The sequence below is a fragment of the Nipponia nippon genome, unplaced genomic scaffold (genome assembly GCF_047370975.1).
Source record: "Nipponia nippon isolate SJK-2023a ecotype South Korea unplaced genomic scaffold, ASM4737097v1 scaffold_8, whole genome shotgun sequence".
Classification (NCBI taxonomy): Eukaryota; Metazoa; Chordata; class Aves; order Pelecaniformes; family Threskiornithidae; genus Nipponia; species Nipponia nippon.
Genome location: NW_028262402.1, coordinates 52,492,619 through 52,519,675, shown reverse-complemented (window position 1 = coordinate 52,519,675; position 27,057 = coordinate 52,492,619). Strand labels below are relative to the sequence as shown.

General features: G+C 43.3%; 1 long non-coding RNA gene across 1 annotated transcript in view; it reads right to left on the bottom strand.

Annotated features, from left to right (window-relative positions):
- The window catches only part of LOC148050622 (uncharacterized), a 35,646-nt gene extending 9,063 nt beyond the window's left edge, over positions 1-26,583 (bottom strand). The window contains exons 1-2 of the long non-coding RNA XR_015700927.1: positions 26,349-26,583; positions 25,020-25,177 (exon numbers count right to left, since the gene is read on the bottom strand). This is a non-coding gene — a long non-coding RNA (uncharacterized LOC148050622). The remainder of the gene's footprint in view (positions 1-25,019; positions 25,178-26,348) is intronic.
- Between the last annotated feature and the right edge of the window lie 474 nt (positions 26,584-27,057).

The following is a 27,057-nucleotide window of genomic DNA, read 5'->3' as shown; positions in this document are numbered from 1 at the left end:
GCACCATGACTACAGGCAGGAGAAGTGGGGCCCACAGCACATGCTACCTGAGCACAGGGAAAGACAGAAAGAGAAGAGGGGTAGCATGCACCAGCCTCTGTGGTCTAGCTCTTGGACTCACTACCCAAAGGGAAGGTCTCTGCCCAACTAAACTCTCTGGGAAGCTCCTGATAGCCAAGAGCCATATGGACTACCCTGTTCCTCCCCAAAACGCTCCCAGCCTGCTACTTAATTCCCTTATTTTTCCATCAGCCCGTTTAAAGAGCTTGACTGTTCACTCAGACGCTCGATCAGGAGACTGCATTTGGCTGACGTGTCCGAGTCCCATCTACTCATACATGTAGCTGTCCTCCCTCTTATGCCCAGATTAGGACTTGTCAGAATAAAGCTGTGGAACTTCTCAGACAAAACCAATATTGGTAATGAAGGTTTGAATTGTAAGCACCAATAAAGTTCAGTCTGAACTAAATCTTTTGTCTACAAATATTTCCTACAGTTTTCTGTCTTCTTTTATCTCTGATTCATGCCAGCTTGCATTAATTTCTTTTGGTGATATCCTGTGAGAAGACACCACAGGAAAACCACTCAGCCAAAGATTTCCCCGTAGATGAAGAAAGTCACACCTAGAACCCAAACCTAGCTATTCTGTATGCAATGGGAGAGAGGAAAGCCTTGGATTAGAAAAACCCTAGAGTTTTGTGGAATGTTTGATCCTGATCCGACCCTGTGGTTCAAGCCTTTGTGGCTCATCATATGTCTTTTTATGATGAAGAAAATATGCAGTAAAGCTAGGCCTGTATGATCAGGATCCCTGGAAGTAAATACATTAAAACAGAATAAATCAAATCAGAAAACTGGCTGTCTTCCTTTTTGCTCCAAGTTACTTCCTCAACATCTGCCTTAACTGTCCTTGGTAACAGAATTTTTCTGCAGGGTGTGTATTTTACATTTTGACAATTTGGTACAAATATTTTATTGTCAGAATTGGGACACAGTTATGCTTGCAATCCAGCTACCTATTCTGAACTGCACGTGTGTGAAGTTGTGCATGTCTACGAAAAAAATTAAGCTTTTCTGTTCCCCCTCCAGTCCTCACAATTCACTTGGAACCAGCACTATCATTCAGGCAAAACAGACCTCAGAGAAAAGCAGCTTGCTTTCTCTTGCTTTATAAAAAGAACTGGATTTCTCTGAAGCAATACAAATTTCTTGCATTAAAAAAAAAATCCGTTCCGCATGAAAGTTAATGCTACCTCCAAATGACGTGTGTGTGCAGAGTGCCTTTGAAAGAAGCCCTTCACAAAATCTGTTTGCATCAGGGGATGCAACTGGTGGACTTCCATCTGAATGTTGCTATTGTTTTAGTCTCCGTCACATTTGCTTTTCCAGTCAGTCTCAGATGTAACTTCCCAACCACAAGAAATTGAGTTGTCGGCAGTCTAATTCATCTGGATTTTCTTTGTTTACAGGAAGATTTTAGTGTCTAATGAGAGGAAGGGATTTTATTGCCAGCTCTTAGTCACTGCGGGGCAAAAGGCAGGCAAGGGAGTAGATTTCTGCAGGTCAAGGTCCACAGGAGAGGAGAACTTTTTGTTCAGGTTACTGGCTTTAGCCTAGCAATAACTTAGGCATGAAGTATCCATGCTGTGCTTGGAAAGAGCAGGACTCAAGTCATCTGGTGCTAAACTGAGCCACCAAGTCCTCAGCCCCATTTGTACCCCATTTCTTCAAACTGCATGAGCAGAAACCTCTGTCCAATCTTCTGTCCCATGGCCGGCTGAGACACATCTATGTCTGTCAATGCTGGCACTGGTTTGTCTAACCTGTTCTTTAAGACCTCTGATGTTGGAGAGGCCACAACTCACCTGGGCAAGCTTTTCAGCTTTTTTCTGTCCTCACAGTCTCCACTTTCTAACCTACATCTCCTTTAGGCAGTCTAAGATCCTCAGCTTGTAGGAAATGAGATGAGCTCTGCTGAGATCAGTGAAGTTTCACCATTAAACATGCTTTGAAGATATGACCTAGTACTGTCAAAACTCAGTCCTTTCACTTCCCTCTTAATTTATCTCTGTTCCTACTCTTTCTCTCTTGATAGATTCACAATGTTCCTTCCACTCACTTTAACATCTAAGCAGTGTGAAAGTGCTGACGTTCACTCCTACATACCGCCATCAGCATTCAGCTCTCTTTTTCTGTTCATATTTCTAAAACTTTCAGATCTTCATCTTCACACATACCCACTACAGCATTCTGCTGGGGATCTAAAAAACACATCAGACATACAAGGAAGTTTCTGAGATCATCCTCCAGCCTTGTATTTCTGAGCAAATAAACCTTCTCTTTGTGACCCTCACCTGGCTTCCAAAGTTCAAATTTTCAGACATTACTTCTAATACCACTCATAGTGCAAGAGCTCAGCCAGTTCCTCTGTTATTATGTGTATCCTCCCACCTCTGTAGTGACATTAGTCTCCAACGTCCATTTGACCTGTTGCCCAAAAGACATGTTTTCTTCACTTTGTCCTTTTTGAATGCACAGCTTTCCAGAGGTGTCCTTTAAGGCTGTTCTTCTGTGTGATCTCAGACCTTTCCTTAAAGCCCACTCTGACTGCAAATGTCTAATTAGAAGATACGAGGTACTACTACATTTTTTAATTAACTTATTTGACAAGTTTGAATACAATTAAACCACAAATTATTGCCAAATGCCCAGGTGCATGTGTGCTAACTTTTGCAAGAATGACTTCCCTGTCACTGCTTCTTTAATCTTCTCCCTGCTTCTTTTAATTCCTTTGCTCACTGATTTATTATGTTTTGTCTTGAATTAGCAGCATGTGCCAGATAGGTATTCACAGATGCTCACATCTTTGCATTATTTCCCACCTCTGCCTGAGTTATTAGTTGTATTAGAAGTCCATCATGGCTTAGGAGTTAGCTAAAACTGCCACACCTCAGCCTGCATCTTGTCATGACATCTCTGCAATGTTCTTGCCATGTGCTCCTAGATTCAACAGTGCAGAATACGGCAAAGGACTCGTAGTCATCATTCAGATTTTGTGTGTGCCAGCAATGGTGCACAGGCAGACAGTGCTGGCACCAGCAAGGCACCCTCCTTGGGGAACAGGCTGTCTTTACCTTTTGACCAGCGGGTAAAATACAGACATGATGAGCAAGTCTTCCTTAGGTTTGTCCTGAGGACATTTTACAGTGGGGTCTTGCCCTCTGATAAGGGGAGCTCTGAACCATAGAGTTTGCATTTGGTAGCAGTTTTTGCAGCCTAAGTGCTCCTGTCTTGGAGGCCTGCTATGCAGACTGTTTATTTGATTGTTGCTTGGCTGATTGTTTACTTCTGACTTTGATTAAATAAAAATATATTAACATTCAGCACTTATACAGAACTGCTTACAGGTAGCAGTTTGCAAAAGATTTAAAGACAGAGAAATTAGAAGCTTGTCCAAAAATCTGGTTGTTCATAATCCACACGCTTTCCAGGTATTTTTAGGTTTTGTTGTTGCTCGTTTTACTGTTTATTTTTGTCCTAGCTATAGCTCTACATAGTCTTGCTTTGTCCATTAAGCTCTGCATCTATTGTTATACACACCTATTGTGAATCTGCTGTAATCTGTACCTCTCTCCAAGGCAGCCACAAGCAGTTAAACATCAATGAAAGCCAGGCTTGTCTAGTCCTTTCAACTCTTGCAGGGGAAGAAACATTCAGAAGGTTACTGAAAAACTAATGAAAACACTTCTGCTTTGGGCCATGAGCAGAGAAACCTGGAATCAAAGCAAAAAAGCTTCTTTCTGTTTTGGTCTCTGCCTGCAGAATCAGTCGATATCTAAACGAGAACAATATGTACTGGCAGCATGGCCTGAGCGCAGGCATGGCTTGGGGCAGGGCTGAGCCTGGCTGCCGTGCCAAGCAGCCTCATGCACCAGTAATCTCTGAGACTGTTCCTCTCAGGGAGCTGAAGGCCACAAAAATCTCCTCCCCCCACACCCTCCCCACATTTCTCAAGAGCAGGCCAGATCCACGTAATTAAACAGACTGTCTTCCAGGAACATCAGGGTTTACCCTGAAAAAGGAGGAAACTGGAACTGCCACAAATACGTTGTTATTTGTAGCACTACTGGCAAAACAATAATGCACATACATACAAAAGCAAAGCAAAATGTAACCATTTTCGTGCCCCATCTCAGTGCACCTCAACATGCTGGTAGCGTTGGCATTTTCTCATCATGCTAGGAGGAAAAATTCTGTGCAAGCAAACTAGGTTTGCCTCACTGTCAGTGGAAGTATGTTATTACAAGCGCACATACAGAGAAGAATGTTTTCACCTGCTGACGTTAGCTTGGAGAAGCCCTGGCAAAAAGAAGAAATTAAGCGCTCTGTGGCCGGTGCCTGCTATTCAAAGAATAATGCTTGACATGTTAATGCAGGTATCCGGATCACTATGAAAGAGCCTTCTGCGCGGTTAGATGGACTTGGCTGAATTCAGGTGGTGTGTCGGGGCCCAAGTCACTTGCTGGTAAGAAGACATGAATCAAAGCAGTTTAATCCTCACTTTAGACAGTCACATGTGAGAGAGACAGGGTAAACTTGGTTATTTCAAACACACCTTTGAGTTTGGCCCACCATGTTAATTTACTTTGGCTCTTTTCTCAGGACGGTTTGAAGACTCATTATGTTTTGTAGGAGGGCTTTGTTTGTGATGTATTACACTGAGAAGGTCAGAGAGGTTGGAGCGACACCTTGAAGTTCCTCTCTGGGCTCCTTTCTTAATGCCTTCCAACCCCTGATCTTCAATTGTACAGGCAATTTGCACAGGCCTATAAAGAAGCAATTACACTATTGTTTAGCAAAAGCACAATGCCAGAAGTGAGTAATAAGCTAAACAATACCAACTCTTTATTCCAGTGGAATATGCATTTATACGATTTCACATTTCCAACTTCTAATTTTCCATTTCTGTAGTGATACAAAGCTTTGGAAACTGCACTGTAGCTTCTGAGGCCCATGTGCTGTAGAAAGCTCTTGCAGTAAAACAACTTTGCTTGGCAATAGGTTCATTTTCCTATAAAATCAGTTAGAGCACTCACCAAAATTAGACCAGTTCAGGAATGTCCTCACTCACCCTGCTGTCACACAGAGCATAAACCTTATCGCTCCTTGCCATGTCAACTGACTGCACGCCCATCACTCATTCTAATGAGCTCTTAGGTGAAGAAGACACTTTATGGTTATAACCTGTGAAATCAGAGTCCCAGATCCTCTGTGGTACAAAGAAATGGACTGAATCCTCACTGTGGGCTCTGCCAATTGCTGTGGCACACCATGAGACTTAGAGTGCTTGGTTTAGACCTTCTTCATAGTGGTTTTGCAAATGCTTCAAAAAAATTTGGTACAAATTTCCTGTGGTTCTTTCATGGCTTTTGCAGTTGCATTCATCTCATTTTTAAGAATGAGCTACATAGTTGAAAATATTAAGCTGTTGAGTAATAAAAGTATGAAGACATTTGCAGGTTAGGTCATAGAATCATAGAATCATAGAATTGTTAAGGTTGGAAAAGACCCTTAAGATCATCAAGTCCAACCGTTAACCTAACACTTCCAAGTCCACTGGTAAACCAGGTCCCTAAGCGCCACATCTACCCATCTTTTAAATACCTCCAGGGATGGGGACTCCACCACTTCCCTGGGCAGCCTGTTCCAGTGCCTGACCACCCTTTCAGTGAAGAAGTTTTTCCTAATATTCAACCTAAACTTCCCCTGGCGCAACTTGAGGCTGTTTCCTCTTGTCCTATCACTTGTTACTTGGGAGAAGAGACCGACCCCCACCTCGCTACAACCTCCTTTCAGGTAGTTGTAGAGAGCGATGAGGTCTCCCCTCAGCCTCCTCTTCTCCAAACTAAACAACCCCAGATCCCTCAGCCGCTCCTCACAAGACTTGTGCTCCAGACCCTTCACCAGCTTCACTGCCCTTCTTTGGATGTGCCTCAGCACCTCAATGTCCTTCTTGGAATGAGGGGCCCAAAACTGAACACAGTATTCAAGGTGCAGCTGCACCAGTGCCGAGTACAGGGGCACTATCACCTCCCTGGTCCTGCTCGCCACACTATTCCTGATACAAGCCAGGATGCCATTGGCCTTCTTGGCTACCTGAGCACACTGCTGGCTCATGTTCAGGCAGCCGTCAACCAACACCCCCAGGTCCTTTTCTGCCGGGCAGCTCTCCAGCCACTCCTCCCCAAGCTTGTAGTGTTGCATGGGGTTGTTGTGACCCAAGTGCACTTGGCCTTGTTGAATCTCATACAGCTGGCCTCAGCCCATCAATCCAGCCTGTCCAGATCCCACTGTATGGTCTTCCTACCCTCCAGCAGATGGACACTTGCACCCAACTTGGTGTCATCGGCAAACTTACTGAGGGTGTACTCGATCCCCTCATCCAGATCATCAATAAAGACATTAAACAGAACTGGCCCCAACTCTGAGCCTTGGGGAACACCACTTGTGACTGGCCGCCAACTGGATTTGACTCCATTCATCACCACTCTCTGGGCTCGACCATTTAGCCAGTTTTTAACTCAGCGGAGAGTGCACTTATCCAAGCCATAAGCAGTCAGTTTCTCCAGGAGAGTGCTGTGGGAAACAGTGTCAAAGGCCTTACTAAAGTACAGGTTGACAACATCCACAGCCTTCCCCTCATCCACTAAGCAGGTCACCTTGTCATAGAAGGTGATCAGGTTGGTCAAGCAGGATCTTCCCTTCATGCTGGCTGGGCAAGATCCCCTGATTGTCCCACAGGTGCCATGTCATGGCACTCAAGATGATCTGCTCCCTGACCTTCCTGGGCACCGAGGTCAAGCTGACAGGCCTGTAGTTCCCTGGATAAGGTCAAAGTCCTCCAAAAGGATCACATTAGGGAACAAAGTGACAGGCAGACACCATGGAGGAGGTCAAAACAGGCAAATCAGAATCACCAGCTTTGTCTTCTTAAAGCTTTTCATCCCAAGATTTGCAAGTGCATCTGGCCTGTGTTTGGGTATTAGAGTACTGCCTATGGATGTGAGCAGATACACCTTGAAATGCATTAAAGAACAGTGATCAGTGAGAGATTATAAAGAGTTTTTAAGTGAGGTACAGATCTTAGACCTAAAGCAGGGGACATTTTCGTTTTCTCTTTTCTTGTCTATCCATCTCTTTTTTTAACTCACATGTTCCATGGAAACTAAACCTTTCTGAGCACTGACAGAAATAAGCTTGATTTCATGGAAGGCAGAAGATGCTGTATTATGCCAGCTCTGACTCTGACACCGTGGCCCTTTTTTTTGGAGAAAATGACAATGAATGGAAAGACTTGCTAACCCTTGTGCAAGACTCAGCTCTGCTTGTGCTCTTGGCCTTTTCCTGGGAGGAGAAAGACAGGCCACTGCTTTTGACCTTTCCGATGCACCAGGAGGGAGAGAGGTAGTTTAATATGATAAAGAACCCTGAAGGTAATAGCTGCAACCTCCAGTGATAGCCTTCTGAATGGTGGAACAAAGAAAAGAGCGAAGAAGCAGTTGAGTTACCTCCTAAGATCTGGGGTGGTTTAGGAGTAACGAAAGAAGACATCTTGTCAAACCAGATGCAAAGTTCTAAGGCCAGGGGAAAGAGGACAGGACTGGAGAGAGGACTGGAAGGGGAAAAGGTTCCTTATTGTGTGGAACAAGTTTTGATGCTATAGATCTGTGACTTGCTTGAAGTACAGCCTTTCTATATACTTCTACCAGACTGTTGATCTTGGGCTTGAATGGGAGAAATTACTGCAAATCTTGACAACCAACAGTCACACTGCTTAGATATTTTGATGTGCTTGGGCTGTGGCTTCTAATGCTTGAAGAGTTGCTACTTTCACTCCTGGAGCCAGACAATGTTATTGCAGAGGTGGGAGAGGGACCCTCTGGTCTAGTGCATGCAAAGAAAGAGGATATTTACTCATTGCCACTATGAAGCAGAGACATTCTTCGGAAAAGAGTGGTAGATACTGTGAGCTACTCCATTCCCCTGAGTCTTAGGGCAGGAAGTAATCCAAGGATGACAGAATATTAGAATAATTTCTGCCCTTCGTTACTATCACAGAATGTTTTGAACAAATGCAGAAGACAATTAAAACCTGAATGGATTTCCCTTATTTTGTCCTCAGAACTGACATGCTTATACAATATAGACAATATGCCTATCCAGGATTTATTTCCTTCCTCCCTGCCATCTTCCTCCACCACATTTCTTATTTGTTTATAAGAACAGATTGTCCTTGTGAGACGTCTCTGAACCTGGCAATGCCTAAGAAACACTCTGCTCAGTTATACGAGTGACAGTCATGAACACCAAAGCTGGCTGGATACATTCCACACCCAGCTTATCCAAAATGTAATTCAAGACAGGCCATTTATTCAGTTCAACTACATGTAAAGCAGAGCAACTCTGCAGGAATGCACAAGATCAGGAAGAAGGCCCTAAGTGGTGTTCATTCATGTTTGCACATGTCTTCTCCACTTATAGGGAAGTACAATATGCTGTGGATTTTCTTGGCCAACTGCTTTAAGTTGTTTCAACTTACTATCTGCTAGATAAACACAATAAATCACAAGCTCGTTTAAAGGTAGAGCAAGCCAATTTCTCTGATAAGCAAACCAGCCTCTGCAAAGGTCTTTCCCTTTGATTCAGTCTCATTTGCCCATTGCAAAACTAAATCATGTGGCATTTAATGAAAGAGCAGGATTAGGAGTGAACAGTACAGCAGTTTAATATTTCTTCCATCGCCCATAGATGACGGCAAAAAAAAATCAGATGTTGAGCTGTGTGTTCAGCTGCCCAAAAACAACTACACTATCCTTGGTTTGTATGTTAGCTCTTTCTCCCTGCACTCACCTCTATTCTGTCCTTACCTACCTTGTTTTAGCATGTACCAGCACATTGGTCTGTAGGGCAGGAACCATGATTTGTAACCCTTTGAGAGCTACATAGGTGATAACATATAGATGATATAGGTAGCATAGATGATAACAACCTCCATGGACTAAAAATAGACAAGGAAAAAGAGTTGAGTCCACTGTGCAGGGAATGTGGGCAATGTGGAAGGAGCCTTCCATGTTCCCAGGCAGCAGAAATGGTCAGGTTAGCCGCAGAAGTGGTCAGGTAAGTCTGAGGGTGCACTCAGACCAGAACAGGTGGGAAAGTCCCAGGCATGACAGGGAGCCCATGTGGTCCCTTTGCAAAGAGGCAGAAACAGCCTCTGCCCATGCTGCCTGCCCGGGTACAGGGATTCACAGAGACAGGGGCCTCGGGATTGCCTAACACAACCCTCAGAACTTCATGGCTGTCGAGGCTCTCAGCCTTTGCTGCCAGGTACTAGATCCTCTGCAACTGAAGAGCTTAGGTTGATAATTAATGAGAATTAAGCCATGCAGAAGGCATAAAACCCTGCATTAGAAAGCTAGTTTATGACACCATTCGTTAGGCAATTGCTCAACATCAAAAAGAGACAGCCCAGTGAGGCATTTCCATTACCTGGTTTTATTCTACTGAAGGATTTTATAGAGCGTGTACTCCCTGCTGGGAAATGTGACTTCTGAACAGCTTCTTCACCCTTCAAGGGTGTTACCACTCTCTTGGGTTTCTGGAAATGAGTCTTGCATTCAGAGCATCCCCAGAAAGACTTTGACTCATGCACCTACACAGGAAAAGAGGGGTTTTCACATGGGAGAGGAACAGTCATCCTGAGCCCTCACATGATTTTGGAGGAGAAAAACATCCCACCACTTCCCCTTAGCATGGAGTTCCTTAATATGCTGACACTCATATTCATTTCCATATTCCCACCATGATACCTTAGATGGTTTCCTAGAGGCAGTGTCAGAGCCAAGGAAGAACCCATGCTCACCATCATTGCCCACTAAAAGGGAAGAAGTGGACAAAAAGGTACTGGGATGTTTGAGCCACCTGTGAGCTCAACAGAGCACTGCTGGTCTCCTGGGAGGAAGGGGCATGGCCCAACAGCAACATGGGCCATTTAAACACAAAACCAATTAAATCCTTACGTATATACATATGTGTATGTATAAACATATGCTACAAAATATGAGCTACAGCTAAAAAGACTTAAAAGCAAGGGAACAAACTATGAGGAAGGAGAACAGAGAAAGGAAAACTTTGAAAAGGGACAAAAGGCCTCATTTAGGCTATTTGAGCACTATAAAAATGTCTCATTTTGCCACTTTGCTGGAGGGAGGAAGATAAGAAGGCAAGTATTATATTATTCAATTGATAACAGTTGCAAATGTGAAACAGATTAAAAGAATGAGTCATTCCCATTCTCATGGTCAACTACTGAAGTCTGCTGAGGCAGCTGATACTAGAATTTTTGTCGGCGCAGTTTCATGATCCATAGTCCTTAGGGTGACACAAGTTATGAGCTGTCAGACCTCAGCCCATCACATGTGGGAGCTGGAAAGGGATTTCCTTCCCTCACCCAGCCAAGGGGCTGGGGGTGACAGTGGTGCCACTGCCTTGCTGCCCTCCCTGTGCCAGGGCAGGGGAAATGTCAGCCCCATTGCAAAACCCCAGTGCTGCAAAGAAGTATCAGTGCCACTGTCCGTCCTGTTTTTTTGGAAGAGATGAATGATGGAAAAGAGGTGAAGCACAATCCTAACTCGGCATTGGGCCCTTCTCTTCCTAGATTTGGATCCTTTTGAATGTTCGTGTTTGATGTTTTCCAGAGCAAGAGGAGGGGAAGGGTTGGCAGGAACCAGGATTTGTCTTCTCATCTTTTTTGCCTCCCATCAGTAAATGCAGGGGCTTTTGGGCCAGTTTCTCAATGGAAACAGGAATCAAGACAGACAACTCAAAATATTTCCCTGTGGTCACTTGAGTATTTACAGCGGTCTTGGTTCCTTGAAAGAGCACAGATGTAATTTCACCTCTCAGAAAAGACCCAGCCATGACTTCACTGTGCCTCTCATGAAGGAGCAGCTCCACTCGGTCATGTTTATTCGAGAGCAGCTACTTACAGCATGCTTCCCCTTCCTTCCCCAGATTCTGAGGTTGCTGCTAGCTCATGGCCCAGAAACTAAACACAGAGGCTTGGCTCATCTTTCTGCAGCTGCCCTGGACCAGAGGAATCAAAGAAAGACTGGAGAGCACAGACAATGCGAAGGGAGTGTTTTCACGCACACAACATCTTTACCATCCAGGAAGTCTGGTTGCCCTTTGGCAGCTTTAACTCCTTGCACAGAGAGTTTCATCATGGGTACTTTTGCACTGAGGACCTTTGAAGTGAAAGGCAGTAACACTTTTGACCGAGTCGTATTGCAACACCATCTCCCTTAAATAGCCACAAGCCCTTATCATTCCTATGCCTCTATTTTATTCTAATGAGGCATTACCCCTGTACTCCTTTTGCACATTTTGGCAGGGAGGGGATCTGTTAATTAGCCAGACATTGCATTTTTAGTGGAAGTCTGCTGCAAAAGCCTTGTTTTTCTAAATCTGACCTGTTGAGTGATTCATGAGATCCATATTAATGCATGGCACAGTACAGCTCCATTGGTTATCATCCTAAATCTGCCAGATGGCTCAGTAAAAAGATAAGCAGCAGAAGAAAATTCACTCTCAAAAATAGCATTGTGACAGCAGCATCCATTAGCCTGAAGTTCACAACATAAAGCTACCATGCTACGGCATTTTTGAGTACACTGCACTCTCAGCCAGGATGCAGGGAAAGATCAAATTTAGAAAAGAAGGACTTTAAATAGAAGTTCAGTTCAAAAATAAAGTGTACCCTTGGAAGTTATGTTCTTGTAATAAATTTAGAAACAAGAGTAGAATAAAAAATTTACTAGCATTCTCAGGTGACAGGCAGTGTAGTCAGGTGTACATCCCTGAATATGACATGCTGTTTCAAATACAGATTTCCAGGAAAAACAGGGGCAGGACCATGTCTTCTTTTTCTGTTTATTATACAGCGCTAAGAACATTGGAGATGTGTGAAAAACTATAAATCTTCATATGTAGGCCATCTGGCTCGAATGGCATGACAGCTCATATCAATAGTTTTGTGTACTCGCCGGTTGTCTCCTGGTTTCCAAGTAATGAGTGTATCTGTGGCCAAATTTTCAAACCTCTGCTTCCACGGAGGCACACAAGTAAGTGCCTCTTCAGATGTGCTCTGCCCATAACAGCTTCCAGTCTGACATGATTGGACAGATTTTTAAAAGCACTTGGAAATAATATTCCATCAATAGCCTGAAGAGAACTGGGTGAGACATTCTGGCCAAAACTTTTCTGGTAGAAAATGTACAATATTTCCAACATTTAAAATTAATTTCAAAGAAGCTAACTTGTTTATATTGGAATCCAAGGAAGAAGGAATTGAGCATGGAAAGCAAAATAAAAAAGGGTGTTTATATTTGTTTTGCCTGGAGAAGGGATTTATTTATCTGTTCACTGATATTTTACTAGGAAATTCCATCCAATGTTTTGTTTAATTCTGAAAAATATTCACAACCAAAATGCAATATTGTTTGAAATATTAGCAATACATTAGCTCTTGTGAGTTTAAACTACAACAAAAATATTTTCTGCAATCTTTCAGCTTGTTGAAGATGTTGAAAAAATATATTTGTTGTTGACCTAGGCTGATTTTTTTCCCACCTGTTGGAAGAACTGCCACAAACCAGAAAATCAGTTATTCACAGGCTTGAATACAGTTCTTTTTGTTGTTTTTTTTAAACTTATCTCCAATTTTAGATGAGTTTATGATGAGATAGAGAAAATTTAGTCCTATGCATTTCCCTGAAAATACAAGTCACTGGATGAGCTGGGGAGAAAGAACTTTCCACCCTTGCAGGTGATTATCTCTATCAAGAAACATGAGGACAGACTGTCATTTTTACACAGATAACGAAAGTATAATGGAGACACTACTTAAAGATGTCCTGTTCTTCCTACTGTATTTAAAGAATTTGCTTAAGGAAAAGAAACAGGGTGGGTTTGTATATTGCACTTGTCATATTATGAAACAAGATACATGACACTGCATTAATTATATTCCTTATTGCTGACTTTTTCACCAGTTCATCTCACTGATGGTTTAGACTATTTTTAGTTAAAAAAGAAAAAATTTCCATGTATATTCTCTTTTCAGGAAGAGAGAGTAACAATGTAATGAAGTTTGGTTTGGTAACAGAAATGTGTTGAACATAGGAAAAAATATTTTGTGCTGCATGATAGTCATTAAACTTCTGTTAATTCTAGTAATACTTCTGACAATTATTTTTCCAGATATTGAATCTGGCCTAGGTTCATCTTAAATTTTGTAGTAGATAGTTTATTCTTTGGGTATAGTCTGGAAATCTACATTGGACATTTTTGATTATTTTAGTTTTGCATTGACCTGTAAGAATATTGAATATTTGAAAAAAATTAGGAACATCTCCTTGTGGGATGTCCGGGGATTCAGCTCCAAGCCAAAAATCTGTAGACCCAGAAGCTGATGAAACTCTGGCTCTGTCAGCACAACACAAAGCCTCGACTCATGGCTCCTTGGCAGGGGGTACGGGAGCCCTGACAGTCAGGAACTTTGGATTCCTGGCAAAAAATTTAGTTAGAAATTGTCAAAAAGCTATCAGTTTCAAAATTACTATTTTTCAAATATCTCTTCAGAAAAAAAAAAATCTGGATTTCTATGGAAAAGAAATCTTCTTGGTAATTTGGGGGTTTTCTTGCATGTAAATTCCTGCTTTCAGTTACCATCATCATTCTGCTATCTGTGCTTTAGTTCCCCCTTTACTGGGGACAAAGGCACTTTTCTGTCCCACATGGATAGTTCTTTTGTGAGCACGAACACATACTGGGTTGTGAAGTAGTCAGGTAAGACACGACTGGAGTGCTAGGGCTACCACAGATCTTCTCTGGTAATTACAGGCCTGTCAGTCTCACTTCAGTGACTGGTAAAATTATGGACAAGGTTATGCTGAGTGTTATTGGAAAACACTCGAGAGACAACGCAGTCATTGGTCATAGCCAGCACGGGTTCACGAAGGGAAAGTCCTGCTTAACCGACTTAATTTCCTTTTATGACAAGGTCACACATCTAGTTGACCAAGGGAAGCCAGTAGATGTGGTGGCTGGGGATTTTAGCAAAGCTTTTGATACTGTCTCTCACAGTATCTTTCTGGACAGAATCTCCACCACACAACTAGACGAGTCCATAATACGTTGGGTGAGCAATTGGCTGATGCATTGGGCTCAAAGGGGTGTAGTAAATGGGGTTACATCAGGCTGGCAGCCAGTCACCAGTAGGGTTCCCCAGGGTTTGATTTTAGGGCCCGTGCTCTTTACTGTTTTTATAAATGATCTGGATGCAGGAATCAAACGTACATTAAGTAAGCTTGCCTATGATACTAAACTAGGAGGAGCTGTGGACTCCCTCGAGGGTAGAGAGGCCTTACAGAGAGATCTGGATAGACTAGAGAGCTGGGCAATCACCAACTGCAAGAAATTTAGCAAGAGCAAGTGCCGGATTCTCCACCTGGGGCAGGGTAATCCTGGTTATACGTACAAATTGGGGGATGAGAGGCTGGAGAGCAGCCTCACGGAAAGAGATCTGGGGTTTTGGGTTGACAGCAAGTTGACTATGAGTCAACAGTGTGCCCTGGCAGCCAAAAGACCAGCCGTGTCCTGGGGTGCACCAAGCACAGCGTAGCCAGCCGGTCGAGGGAGGTGACTGTCCCACTCTACACTGCACGGGTGTGGTCCCACCTCGAGCACTGTGTGCAGTTCTGGGTGCCTCAATATAGGAAGGACATCAGACTGTTAGAGTGTGTCCAGAGGAGGGCAACCAAGACGGTGAAAGGTCTTGAGGGCAAGACTTAGGAGGAGTGGCTGAGGTCACTTGGTTTGCTCAGCTTGCAGAAGAGAAGGCTGAGGGGTGACGTCAGCACGGTCTATGCCTTCTTCACAGGGGGCAGCAGATGGGGGGGTCCTGATCTCCTCTCTCTGGTGACCAGCAATAGGACATGAGGAGATGGGATGAAGTTGCATCAGGGGAGGTTCAGGTTGGGCATTAGGAAAAGGTTCTTCACTGAGAGGGTGGTCAGTCACTGAGACAGGCTCCTGAGGGAAGGGGTCACGGCACCAAGCCTGCCAGAGTTCAAGGAGCGTCTGGATGAAGTTCTTAATCATATGGTTTAGTTTTAGGTAGTCCTGCGAGGAGCAGGGAGTTGAACTCAATGATCCTTACAGGTCCCTTCGAACTTGAGATATTCTATGATTCTATGGTTCTATGATTCTATGATCTCATCTCATCTCATCTCATCTCATCTCATCTTTAGTATAAGCATATACTGCATTACCGTTAAGAAGACAAAAATTTGAAAAAAACTATATAAAAAGGGAAAATAATATCAGAGCTGCAGAAAGAGGAAACAGCAATGTAACAGCTTGCATCTCCAGCTTTTGATATTCTTCAGGATTAAGCAGACAATCCAGTATGAAAAATATACATAGCCAGTCTCAGAAATCTGTTGGATCTACATATATGCCAACATCTTTTACTAAAATTAGACTTCAGCTTTTGGTGAAAGTACATGTTTGAGTGCTAGTTGAAAATCCTGCTGAAAGACAATTTTGCTGATTTTTTTTTAAAAGTTGTGGATCTTCAAGGTCACGTGATTTTTATTGGGAGATGTGGCTTCTCATCACATGTGAAAAATTAAACAGGCTGAGTATGAAGGTAAGAAATTAATCAGAAATCATGGAGGTTATTTACAAAAGTCTTTCCATTGAAATAGGCAGTTGAAAAGCAGCAGCAGTCATGCTACACGAGAGTGAGAGGTAAAAGCTGATCCACTTAACAGTAAAATGAAACTGACATAGAGATACCATTGAGAGAATTACATCTGTCCAAAGCCAGAAGGCAACAGGTAGAGCATCTGAGTTTGGGCAGGTACAGTCAGCATTAGTGGAGACACTGGCTAGTTAGTCTGCAGTTCTTTGACTCTGAATAATCCAAATGAGATTTATTCAAGAAGTGCTGGAGAGCCAGCAACTTTGCCTGCAAAAGGGACCACAAAGTACAGAAGACACACAGAAAGCAAAAGCAAACACAGAGATTGTGTACCATCATACAAGCCGACCATACTTGAAAATCAGCTTGTGCGTGACAGAATTTTGCTTTTACAAAGGAGAATTCACGTGCACGGTGGGCAAAGCAAAAAGCACACATTCTGGAAGAAGTGTGGAGGTCAAGACTTGGAAGCAGAAGAGGATATAAACCAACCTGACATTATGAACATTATGAACACAGCCCAGCCAGGCACTGACTCCAAAAAAAGTGGCAGCTCCTGAGCACTGTTCCAGAAAACACAGCTAGACATGAAGGGTTTGTTTGCATTTTCCCAATGCTAGCAGCTTACCCTCCGTATGATATTTGAAAATGAAGGCAGAAAAGGAAAAAAAAAAAACCAAGGGGGGGATAGAAAAATAGAGAAAGAAAACCCCAAAGAGAAAAAGCAGAAAAGCTTTGCAAGAAAGCAAAGTCAAGACTACACATGTTGCCTGGCTAAAAAGAGAATTCAAGATGGTACAAGTAAGTCCTGATAGCTTTCCAAAAGCAAGCGTAAAAAAAGGTGTTAAAACATGCAAAGATGAATAGAGCAAGCGAAGAACCCATGGCAAGCACAGACAAAGAGAAACATTTTGCCAGTACATCCTGCCTTCTCTTCAGGGGCTTTCAAGGACACCAGAAAAAAAGAAGCAAGATCACTGAGGAAGAAAAAATTCCACCAACACCTTATTGATCCAGGAAGACTGTTGGTGGCAATATGCCTTTGAATCATCCCAGTCTGTATGAAATCTGTCCAAAGTAGGACACCTCGGCCCCACTACTGACACTGCTGGGCAAGGAGACTTTTGTATGTGGTCAAAACATGGGGACATTAATGGGTTTCACACCTGCTATGGAGATGGTACCTTTCAGGGCATGGTATTAGGGAGGTCCATGCACAGCTCCGATGCTGAATCTGTAAAGCAGGGAATGGAGGAGGACATTTCTGGAAGGGCAGCAAGAACTGGCTTACACTAATCTTCATGGCCACTTCAGAGATTTTTGCTAAGTTCTTTCTTCTTCTCTTTTGTCATCTGAGCTATTTATGAACCTGTCCCAAAATAAGCCCTGACTGACCCCTGCAGCTTCTTTTCCCTGCATTACACAGTGTGATCCCAGCCCAGGAGAAACTCCCTGCCTGATCACAGGGCTGCTGCTCTGCAGACAAATTAAATGGGTCACACACCTTGAATACTGCCCATGTCTTTAGGGCTTGTCCTTGCCAGATGTAGAGAAGACAGGGATTTAACTGTTCCTGCTTCAATAGCTGCCTGGAGACAGCCTCCCAACAGATCTAGCTGAGCTGGTGATACGGTGACCGGAACGCCACCTTGCACGTTGGTGTTAGCTAAGCCATTGCCAGCCTCAAGACATCTCCCAGTGATGAGGTACTCAAGCCAGCCTTTCCCCACATGTAGGGCTAGGGTCTGTGAGATCTGAGACAGCAGGTGCTGCGAGCAGCAAGCCTGAAAGAGGCCAAAGCACCTCATGTAAGCAGCTGCTGGGCCTTTCATGGGCTGCATTCTGGTCATTTTGCCTGCAAGCCAGAAGAGCACAATATAATTGGGAATCACCTTTATATCCATTTTAGAGGGACAGCAAATACAGTGATCATTTTAATCACATTAAAAGCTAGGTGTCAGACACCTCGCCTTGGGCAGCCACTTTTGCAGCTTGGCTGGATTCAAATGGATTCAACTTGCACTCAGATTCGCATCTGGGATTACCCCATAATCCTCCATCTCTTCATCATTTCATGTAATTTCATTCCATGCGACCTCCTCAGCAAGAGCTCCTGTCATGACATAGAGCACACTGGATGTCACAGCGCCATTCACTTAATCTGGGCTCTCCCCCAAGGTCAAGGATGCACACTTTGTTTGTTTGTTTGTTTGTTTATATATATATTTAGCCAGGCTGCAAAATCCAGCTTTTAGGGGGTGACACAAACAGCCTTTGATCTTTAGCAACAATCAGCAATGAGTTTTTTATTCCTGCAACTGCTTACATTGATTTGCCATGGCCCACAATCTCAAGGCTGTCTTCCCAATGAGAAAGACAAAACCCATCTTCTTCGTTCTTGTTGTTCAGTTTATTTCTTAGCTTTTAAGACTAAAGTTTAGGCTTCTTCTTTATTTTTTGGTCCCCAGGGCTGGTGAGGAGGAGCTGGGGAAGCAGGGAGGCTGGGGGAGGCAACGGGGGGAACAGAAGAGGTTGCAGCCTGGAGAGGATGCAAAGACTCACTCTGATCACTGATGATGGGACTGTATGGAAAAGCTGAGACCAAAAGATTATTCATTGCTGCAGCTTTGCTAATTTACTTTTGGATGTCCTCTGACTTACTCAGGTCAGGATGGCAGAATGGACTTCTTCCCCTCACTATCTGATTTTTACTTTAAAATGCAGACTGCGTTAGGTGTTAAAAGTGTTTAATCTAAAACTTGAATAATCATTTGGCTAATACCTTATCCTAGAAGAAGCTGAGAAACAGTCTGTTCCAAAGGCCTAGGTCATGTATTTTCTTAGAAGATAATTTAGAAATCTGCAGATTGACTAAGACTGTGCTCAACTCAAGAGACATTAATAGCAGCAAACTGTAGTCTGTGACCCACTTGCTATCAGTCACATTATCTGTTTTAAAAGAAAATAAGAAGCACTCACGCGGTACATTTTAGTGTCACTTTTTCACTGTGGGACAGCATGAAAGCCGTAGTTCCTTGGAGCATTATAGTGCATGAAGCAAATGCCAGGCAGCTAAGTGATTTTCACGGCTTGCTAAGATATAGAGATTGCACTTGTTTCTTACAGCTGCAATGAAAATAGAGTGCTTTGTTTATTCACCAAAGGAACAACAGAATGGGAAGCGATGGGGAAACATCACTGAAGGATCACCCAAAGCAATAGATTTCCTCTTCTTAAGAGAGATAACATGGAGTTAAATAGGCTTAGAGTTATAGCACAAATCAGCCCCCCTGCCCCCAGAAACAGCACAGCATTGCTGCATCAGTCTCATTCAGAGAGGCTGTCCTGTACCTGTGTAACTGTTCCCAACAGGCTGTGACTCCTTTCTCCAGGCTGTCCTCAGGTATCCTTCTCCACAGGCTGCTGCACTGCCCTGTTTCCTAGAGATTTTACTCCAGTCTTATGGCTTGTATTTGAGCTCCACGGTCAGACTCTTTTTCAGCTTTATATCAATGACTGCTCTCAAATAGTTATCAGACTTCATTTCCTAATTAGAGAGGTGTAGGCAGTACAACACATACAATGCCAATAACGTGGTATTATCTATGGCTTATGGATGTTTATCTAGTATCTGCCAAAACTGTGACTTTTTTTCCTGCCTGGCATAATGTTTGGCAGTCTTTTGACATCAAAAAGAGAGATAGCTAAGCCTCATCTATGTCTCAATGAAAAGCAAAAGATAATGCTGCTCTGTAAACCTGGAAAGCCATTACTACTCAATGCCGCGCAGAAATTACAGTGCAAAGAACAGGGCAAAGCAAAGATGGGATTTGATTTGAAAGTTCTGCCTTAAGACCCCAGAATCCCGTTCCATCTATGCATGTGTATGTGACAGAAAAGTTTTAGCAGCAACACGTTTTGCTAAGTAAACAACAGTAAGTTAATACAGAAGAAAAGTATTTCCATTCCACTGACATCTAAACAGCAATAAGTTATGCCTAGCAATAAGTGATGAATAGCTTTCATGTTCTGAAACTTCACAATGTTCTTAAATTTTAAGTTGCCTGTATTTCAGAAGATATTTTAAAACTAAAATGAAACTATGAAAGCTGCAGAAGTAACCTGGTGCTTTTCACTACACGTACAAAAATATTAGTGTTCTGTTTTTACAATCACCTAGCAGTTTACCTTTGCTAACAAACATTAGTTTTATGAATCCACATTAAAAAAAATTATTTTAAAATAATTTCTACCTAACTGATGAATATCTTGCAGTTCTAAAAGTTCAGTTTCAGTTTTTAATTTTTTTTGTCATCCAGCAATATTGTTTAAAACAAAAGTCTCAGATAAATTCCTAATGTGAATACTGAAAAAGAGAAATAGAGACAATAGAGAAATTAGCTACGTCTGATTGTCAAACTGTTTTCAATTTTGAATATACATACAGAAGGCAACACTCAAAATTTCCAGTTTCATGCCTTGCAGTATCTTTTGCAAATGTGCCTACATCTTTCAGAGTAGAGTGGGGAAGAAGGTCATAAAGACACACAATTTTGTGGTTTTGTTCTTAGTGGAAAGCCAAGGAAATCTTCTGGACTTGTATCTGACAGGAGGATTTAGCTTTCAGATTGTATATGCAAAGTATTATCTCTGTACTTCAAAAAATATGCATGGCAGATCCTATGTAACAATATATATAAAACAATACATACATGCCATGACAAATCTTACAAGCATTATGACAAACATCTGCTCATTCAGGGCAGGGTATCAGAATAAGGGAGTTTCAGCCAAATTGTATCCTCATTAAGTACCTAAATCTGCAGCAACATTGAAGTAGGTGAAGATCTTAGGACATTTATAGAAATTGTCTCCTACTTAGTGCGATGCTTCTACCTTCCTCCTACAGAGCTACCACTTGTGGGTTGGCATGTAGAAAAGGAGAGGGATTGTGGATTCTAAAAACAAACCTCCCTTGCACACAAATAAGCATAATTCCAGCTAAAAGGATCCCTAGGAGAGACAACAGCAAGAGAAAAAATACCACAGACAGCATCCCAGCATGCATAACCTGAGGTTGTCTCAACAAAACTTCTGAAGATGCTGGGTATTTGATGGTCGTATTTTCATTAAATAATGAAAATATTTACCACCCCAGCCTTTCACAATCCCAGCTGTCTCGGCAGTTTAACCACTCCACTTGCATGGCTCTGCAAGCCCACGCTGGAGATGCTCCTTACCTGATTTGCAGTGGCACTATCATATTTCACTGGTGCAAGCATGAGGAACAGGAACTCACATGGCTGTGGTGATTCCCACAAGCTCCCTGGTGCCTATTTCAGAGCTGTGAAGTATTCTTGCCGTGTTTTTTTTTTAAAGAGTTGCCACTTGTGACCTGCAAACCTACGTCCCAAACAAGGACATGCTCTGAGCGTATTTTGAGAACTGGCAGGAAGCATCTCATGATTATACCGCTTTCAGCCGCTCACCTTCCTTGGCATTCAGCTTTCTAGCAAACTATTTTCCACTAATATTTCTGTGAGAAACTTCTAGTATCCTATATAGAAAATTTCCTTTCTGTCTGAGAGCACGGGAATCTTAGAAAGTGGATCTTGTGCATAGTTAGAGACAAAAGAGATGTATCAGATCAAGCACACAGCAGAGGGACAAAAGGCAACAGTCACAAGTTACAGCAAGGGAAATTCTAGTTGGATATAAGGGAAAAAAATATTGCCACACAAGTAGTTTAAGGATAGGACAGGTTGCCCAGAAGTGTTATGCAATCTCCATCCTTGGAGATTGTCAAGATGTGATTGAACAAATTCCTGAGCAAAGTGAGCTGGCTTTGAAATCAGACCTCCTTGAAGCAAAAGGCTGAACCAGATGACCAGCAGAGCCCCTTCCACCCTCAGCTACCCTGTGGTGCAGTGGCCCCATGTCCTTCCCACAGCATCAGCCCTCAGCACAGCTGGTGTACCAGGCTGCATCGCAGAGCAAATCCTAAGAATGAGCTTACTGTGTGGCACTGCTCAATTTACGGTACGAAGATTTTACTAATACTCGGGCAAAAGACTTGCTACCTTAATTTCACCCTGTTATTTCATAGTAAGCTTTCATGTGATGGTTACCATTTGATTCAAACTTGAGCTTTACAACTTTTAAATAGATGAAGCGTTCCCTTTTGTTATTTCTAAAGTAATCATTCATATTTAAAGCTTAATCTTCCCTCTTAAATCACATCTAAACCCCAATATGATTTCACTTTTTCTTCTACTATTTCTGCTGCTGTCCAAAAGCAGATGGTAAGGGTAAAATCTTGGCCCCTTTGCATTCAATGGGACTTTCAAAAAATGATTTTGATTCAATAAGATTTTATCCTATATCTTAGAGCTCTGTAAGAATGATCTTTTTTTCCCCCAGTTCACAAGACAACACTGTGTACTTAGTACTGCACCAGCTAATTTTTAGGCAGTAACACTTGCTTAATTTCGTGTTTCGTGTAGATCTGCCATACTACCTGCAGAATTAATATCTGTATCTGGGGTTATTTTTCTCACATGTTTTAGTTAACATTTTTTGAAATTATCTCCATTTATTATAATTACGATTACAAACAGATAGTGTTTCTATGTCTGTATGCATGCCTGATTTCTCAGTGCAATTCTGTTCATGATTCTCTTCATTTGTCTCTCTGGAAACTCTGTGTACGACGTCCTCAACTTCTGCATGTCTACTAACTAAGACTGGACTTTTAGCCCTGTTCCCAGAATCCAGTTCTAGTTTTATCTATATTCTGTGTCTGGAGTCCCAATTATATGGCTTGTTATACAACTATTCACAACTCATGTCAGTTAATTATTTGCTGGCAAAAGTTCTGTATGTCCTTAATCACGACTCTTTTTCATTCTTTCTATTAGGGAAAATGCCAGTGCAGAACACATGCTAAAATATGTTCTGACAATGTGTGACTTCCCAAAAGGAAGACAGGGCACAAGGCCAGTCTGATTTCCTTAGTGATCTGCTTTTACCACATCTGACTTTCTTTTATTAGATATATGCAAAATTAGGTCTGTAATTATGACTCCTATTATCCCTTCTAATCTAGTGATAGATGTTCCCTCTGGCATTTGGTAGTTCTTAGGTACAAGATAAGAAAGATAAGTTTAGGAAGGTAAGTTATTAACTGTCAACACACCATTGCCTGATAATGAGTAGAAAGGCTAGATGATCAGTAGAAGTGGAAAAGGAAATTGTTATACCCATAGACACTGAGATTCTAACAGGGATGAAACAATACATGTGAGTACATATGTGGAAAACCAGCAGAGAGCTGCCTGACAGGTGGAGGTATGTGCTCAGCAACATTATTTAGAAAAATCAAATTGGCTGGAATAAAAAAGGAAAAAATCTTGGGGGGGGGCGGGGGGGGGAGCAGGGAGAAGGAAGTAAAAATGGAATTTGTTCTTCACATCAACCAGCTTGGTTTTTTAGGGTTTTTCCCTCCCTCCCATATTTCTTTCAAACTTACTTGACAGAAACTGTTTGGAAGATAACGGGTTTGTCTGAGATTGCCAGGAGGCACGAATACGCCCCCCATTTTAGGAAACAAGGTTCTGTCTGCAACACGGGCAGTTTAGGTCATTCTGTAGGGTGTATGTTTGGGATCATACAGAAACTCTCAAAGAATTGATATGAAGATGCAGAAGACTCAAAGGAGAGCATCTTAAAGGAAAGATTCTTAATATGCAATTATTTAAGAAAATGTAGAAACAGGGCTCTACTTCCAAGAATAGTCAGAGGCAGCAGATAACCAAGCAGGGGAATCCGGATACATGCTGTCACCTATCTGGCCTTAGCAATCACAGTGAGACAAACCCTCACACATCAGTTTTGCATATTGAAGCTGGAGTGCTGGTTCCAGTATAAGACAAGAAGGAGCAGGGAAGAGAAGTATTATGAAAATTTTTTTTCTGGTAGTAACACTCCATAGAAAATGAAAGATTCCTGCAGCAACTTCTTAACAAAACAGCACACAAGTAACTTAAAAGCCCCCAGAGTTAAATCAAGCCTTCTGTGAATTGAGCCTTTAGGCTAAACTGCATCTTCCATGGCCAGTACAGATTTCTGTCTGAAATGTCTCCAGCTGGCCTAAATTTTCTGTGCCAGAGTATGTTTCTGAGTAGACTATGAAGGTCTTTACAGGCTCACCAGACTGCCATCCAGGCCAAACTTCAAGCTTAGAGTCCTTCAAAGCTGGGGCAAACAATATAGCTCTTTCACCCCACCTTTAATAAAACATCATCATCAGTCACCTGCAGAGGCAAACCACAGTAATACACTAGTTTTGGGCAAAATAAGAAAGTATGGGAAGGCTTAAAGCAGAGAGACTGCTGTAGACCTGCTGGTCCCAGCTATGCTGCTTTTTAAGCTTGCTCTCCAGGTCCACCCCAGGGCTGTAATACCCTTGTTCCCTCCCTATGGCAGGTCCTTAAGGCACATCCATAGCATCTGAGGCATGTCTGCACTGCAAGCAGCTCTCCCACTTCTGTCCCACAAACCATTGTGGCTTGTTTCTAGCCTCTCATAGCAAAAAAGAAAAAAAAAAAAAGAAAAAGATAAAAAGGGGGGTGCAAAGAGGGAAAGGGAATGTGAGCCAGAGACCAGCTCTCCAAGCTGTCAACCACTCATTCCCATGGCCCCTCTCAGGCAGCGGCAGTACCTGTTTGTGCCCATACTTGGCATCCCACACAGGTCTGGTAGGCTGGCACCTGGTGCTGAGGATATGTGCATGTGTGTGCTTATGTGCACATGTGCATATGTATATATGCATATGGGGAAGGCTAATTTTAGATAGAAGGTTCCTGCCTGGGTGCTGAGTCAAGAAACAAGCCTCTCATTGTCAGGTAAAGCATGCTTCATTCCCAACAGGAGGCAAAAAAAGTCTTTGCTCTCCAGGACAGCCCATATTTAACTTCCTCACTTGCAGAGGCCACTGGCAGAGAAGAGGTGCCAGAGCCAGCCCCTCTGCAGCCCCCACGCTCCCAGTGCCACGTGGAGTGCTGGGCAGGCGAGCTCTTGCCTTGAGTCCCCCACTCCTGAGTGCTCTGGAGCTGGCACCTCATGGGAAGCCAGGTCCAAATGCCTGAGATGGAGATGGCAATGGAAGAGAAGCAGTGTTTAAAAAGCTGCTTACCTAGTGCTGGAGACCTCCAAATGAATGTGTGTTGGAACTAGCGGGGTTTTCCCCAAGGAAACACAAGCCCCTCAGAAAGCTGTGTGTCATTGTGTCTCTTCAGATCAGCCTCCAGATTGAAACGACAGCTCTCGGCCTGGGAGATCCAGGCATGTGACCTAGAAAGAAAACAGCAGAGTAGTTGCTACAGGGAAATTCTGGGAAAAAAAGAACAACATAATGGCACTGTAAGTTCCCTGTGGCTGTTCTGCCTTCCTGCAGCTGCTGCCATCACCTGCCTAATGTTCCCATCCCTGGGGCTCCTGGACCACCATATGACCAAGCTAAAGGGAGACCTGGCTCCAGAGATGATCCAGGGAAAGCTGAGAAGGACTTTTCCCAAACACAGCTCTGGGTCTAACACTGATGAATCCCATGTCCTCTGAATACAGCTGGCTTTGAGAAAAAGGGACTCATCCCCCATCTTCTCCAGAAGGGTGAAGGATCAAATGAGAGTAAACATCAAGTGTCTTGTGACAAAGCGGTTTGGGTGGAAGTCCCTAGTTGTGGCGCCATGGCCTGGCGTGGCTGTCTGAGCATGGGGAGGGTGTGGACAGGGGACGGCTGCTCGCAGAGCTGGCAGTGGTCCATGCAGTCATGTCCTCCAGCTCGCACCACAAACACATGCTGCAGCACGTTGGCTTGGGGAGTGCTGACAAGGAAAAAGGAATCGGCACAAAAGCAGGGGTGCAGGAGGGTTTGTGTCTGTGTGAGTTGATACACACCTGGTTTTGATTTTGAAGTGCAGAGGCATTTTTTCAAGGGAAGGCCAGTGCGCTGCCATCACTTCCCTACCTTAACTGGAGACCTGGCAGGCTGACCCCTGTGACAAGCCAAAGCAGCATGGGTTGCACACTCTTGAGCTGTCCCACTCCTCCAGCAAAGCAGCTCTGCCAAGTGAAGGGGAGCAAAAGGGTGCCTGGTTTTCCTCCACATGCAGGCATGTCCGTTCTTGCACAGCAGCTGGTGGCAGCCATGCTTCTCGTTCCCAGCTGGTGTGGCAGGGTCTGCCCCACACTGCTGCTCGGTGGAACAAGGGCAGATGGGCAGGATGTTGGATGGCTCTGCAGCACCAGCCCTGGTGGTGACTGCAGATGGAGGGATAAAATGGGATGCCATGAGCATGCACATAGCCAGCAGTGGCTGCTTATGACTGCTGTGAATGGCCTGTGCTGCATGGCTGACAGCTGAGCCCAATCACAACAATACGTGAACTCCGCTTCTCTGTTCCATGGAGACTTCAAGGAGGGCACAGAGATGCTCTGGTGTGGAGATAAAGGCTGTGCTGACCTGTTTTGTTGGATGTGTTGGTAAATCACAGCCCCTCTGACATGGCCGTTCCCAGGGGTGATGCTCAGGGGGACTCCATAAGCCTGGAGGTTTCTGCCCAGAGTTGCACTTGGGCGTTTCCCTGATGCTCTGGGCGTGACCCAAGACAGGACTTCACAGAGCTGCCAGATGAAGTTGTGAAGTTGTGGTAAAGCATTCAGGGCCTCATCTCCTTTTTAGTGACCTTGAGTCACTTCGTTCCTTTTGCCTGAGGTTCTCAGCTATAAAAGAAAAATAAATATGCCTTATGTCTCAAGGGTATTCTTAAGTTAAGCCTGTTAATTACTGTAACATGTACAGTTATTATGGTAATGGAGCCTATATAAACAGATAAGAAATTCTGCTGTGCTTAAGCAGAGGAAAACATAATTATATCGTTGTCAGTATAAACTGTAAATATCTTTCTTCACAAAGCAAGCTGTCCAGTGCTGTGATCTAAGTAAGTGTATCCCACATGAGTTCAGTCCATATTGCATGGAAATAAGCCTTTTTGCAAGGCTGTGTGTTTATACGCTATAGCATGGGCAAATGTGAGCTCTGCCTGCTCCTACTCCAAGCTAAAAAAACAATGAGTCTGTATTAGTGCAGACAACATGAGGTAAGCACTACAGGTAAACTCCAAGAGCAAACTTTGCCTGCACAAACCAATGGCTGAACCATTCTCCTGGCC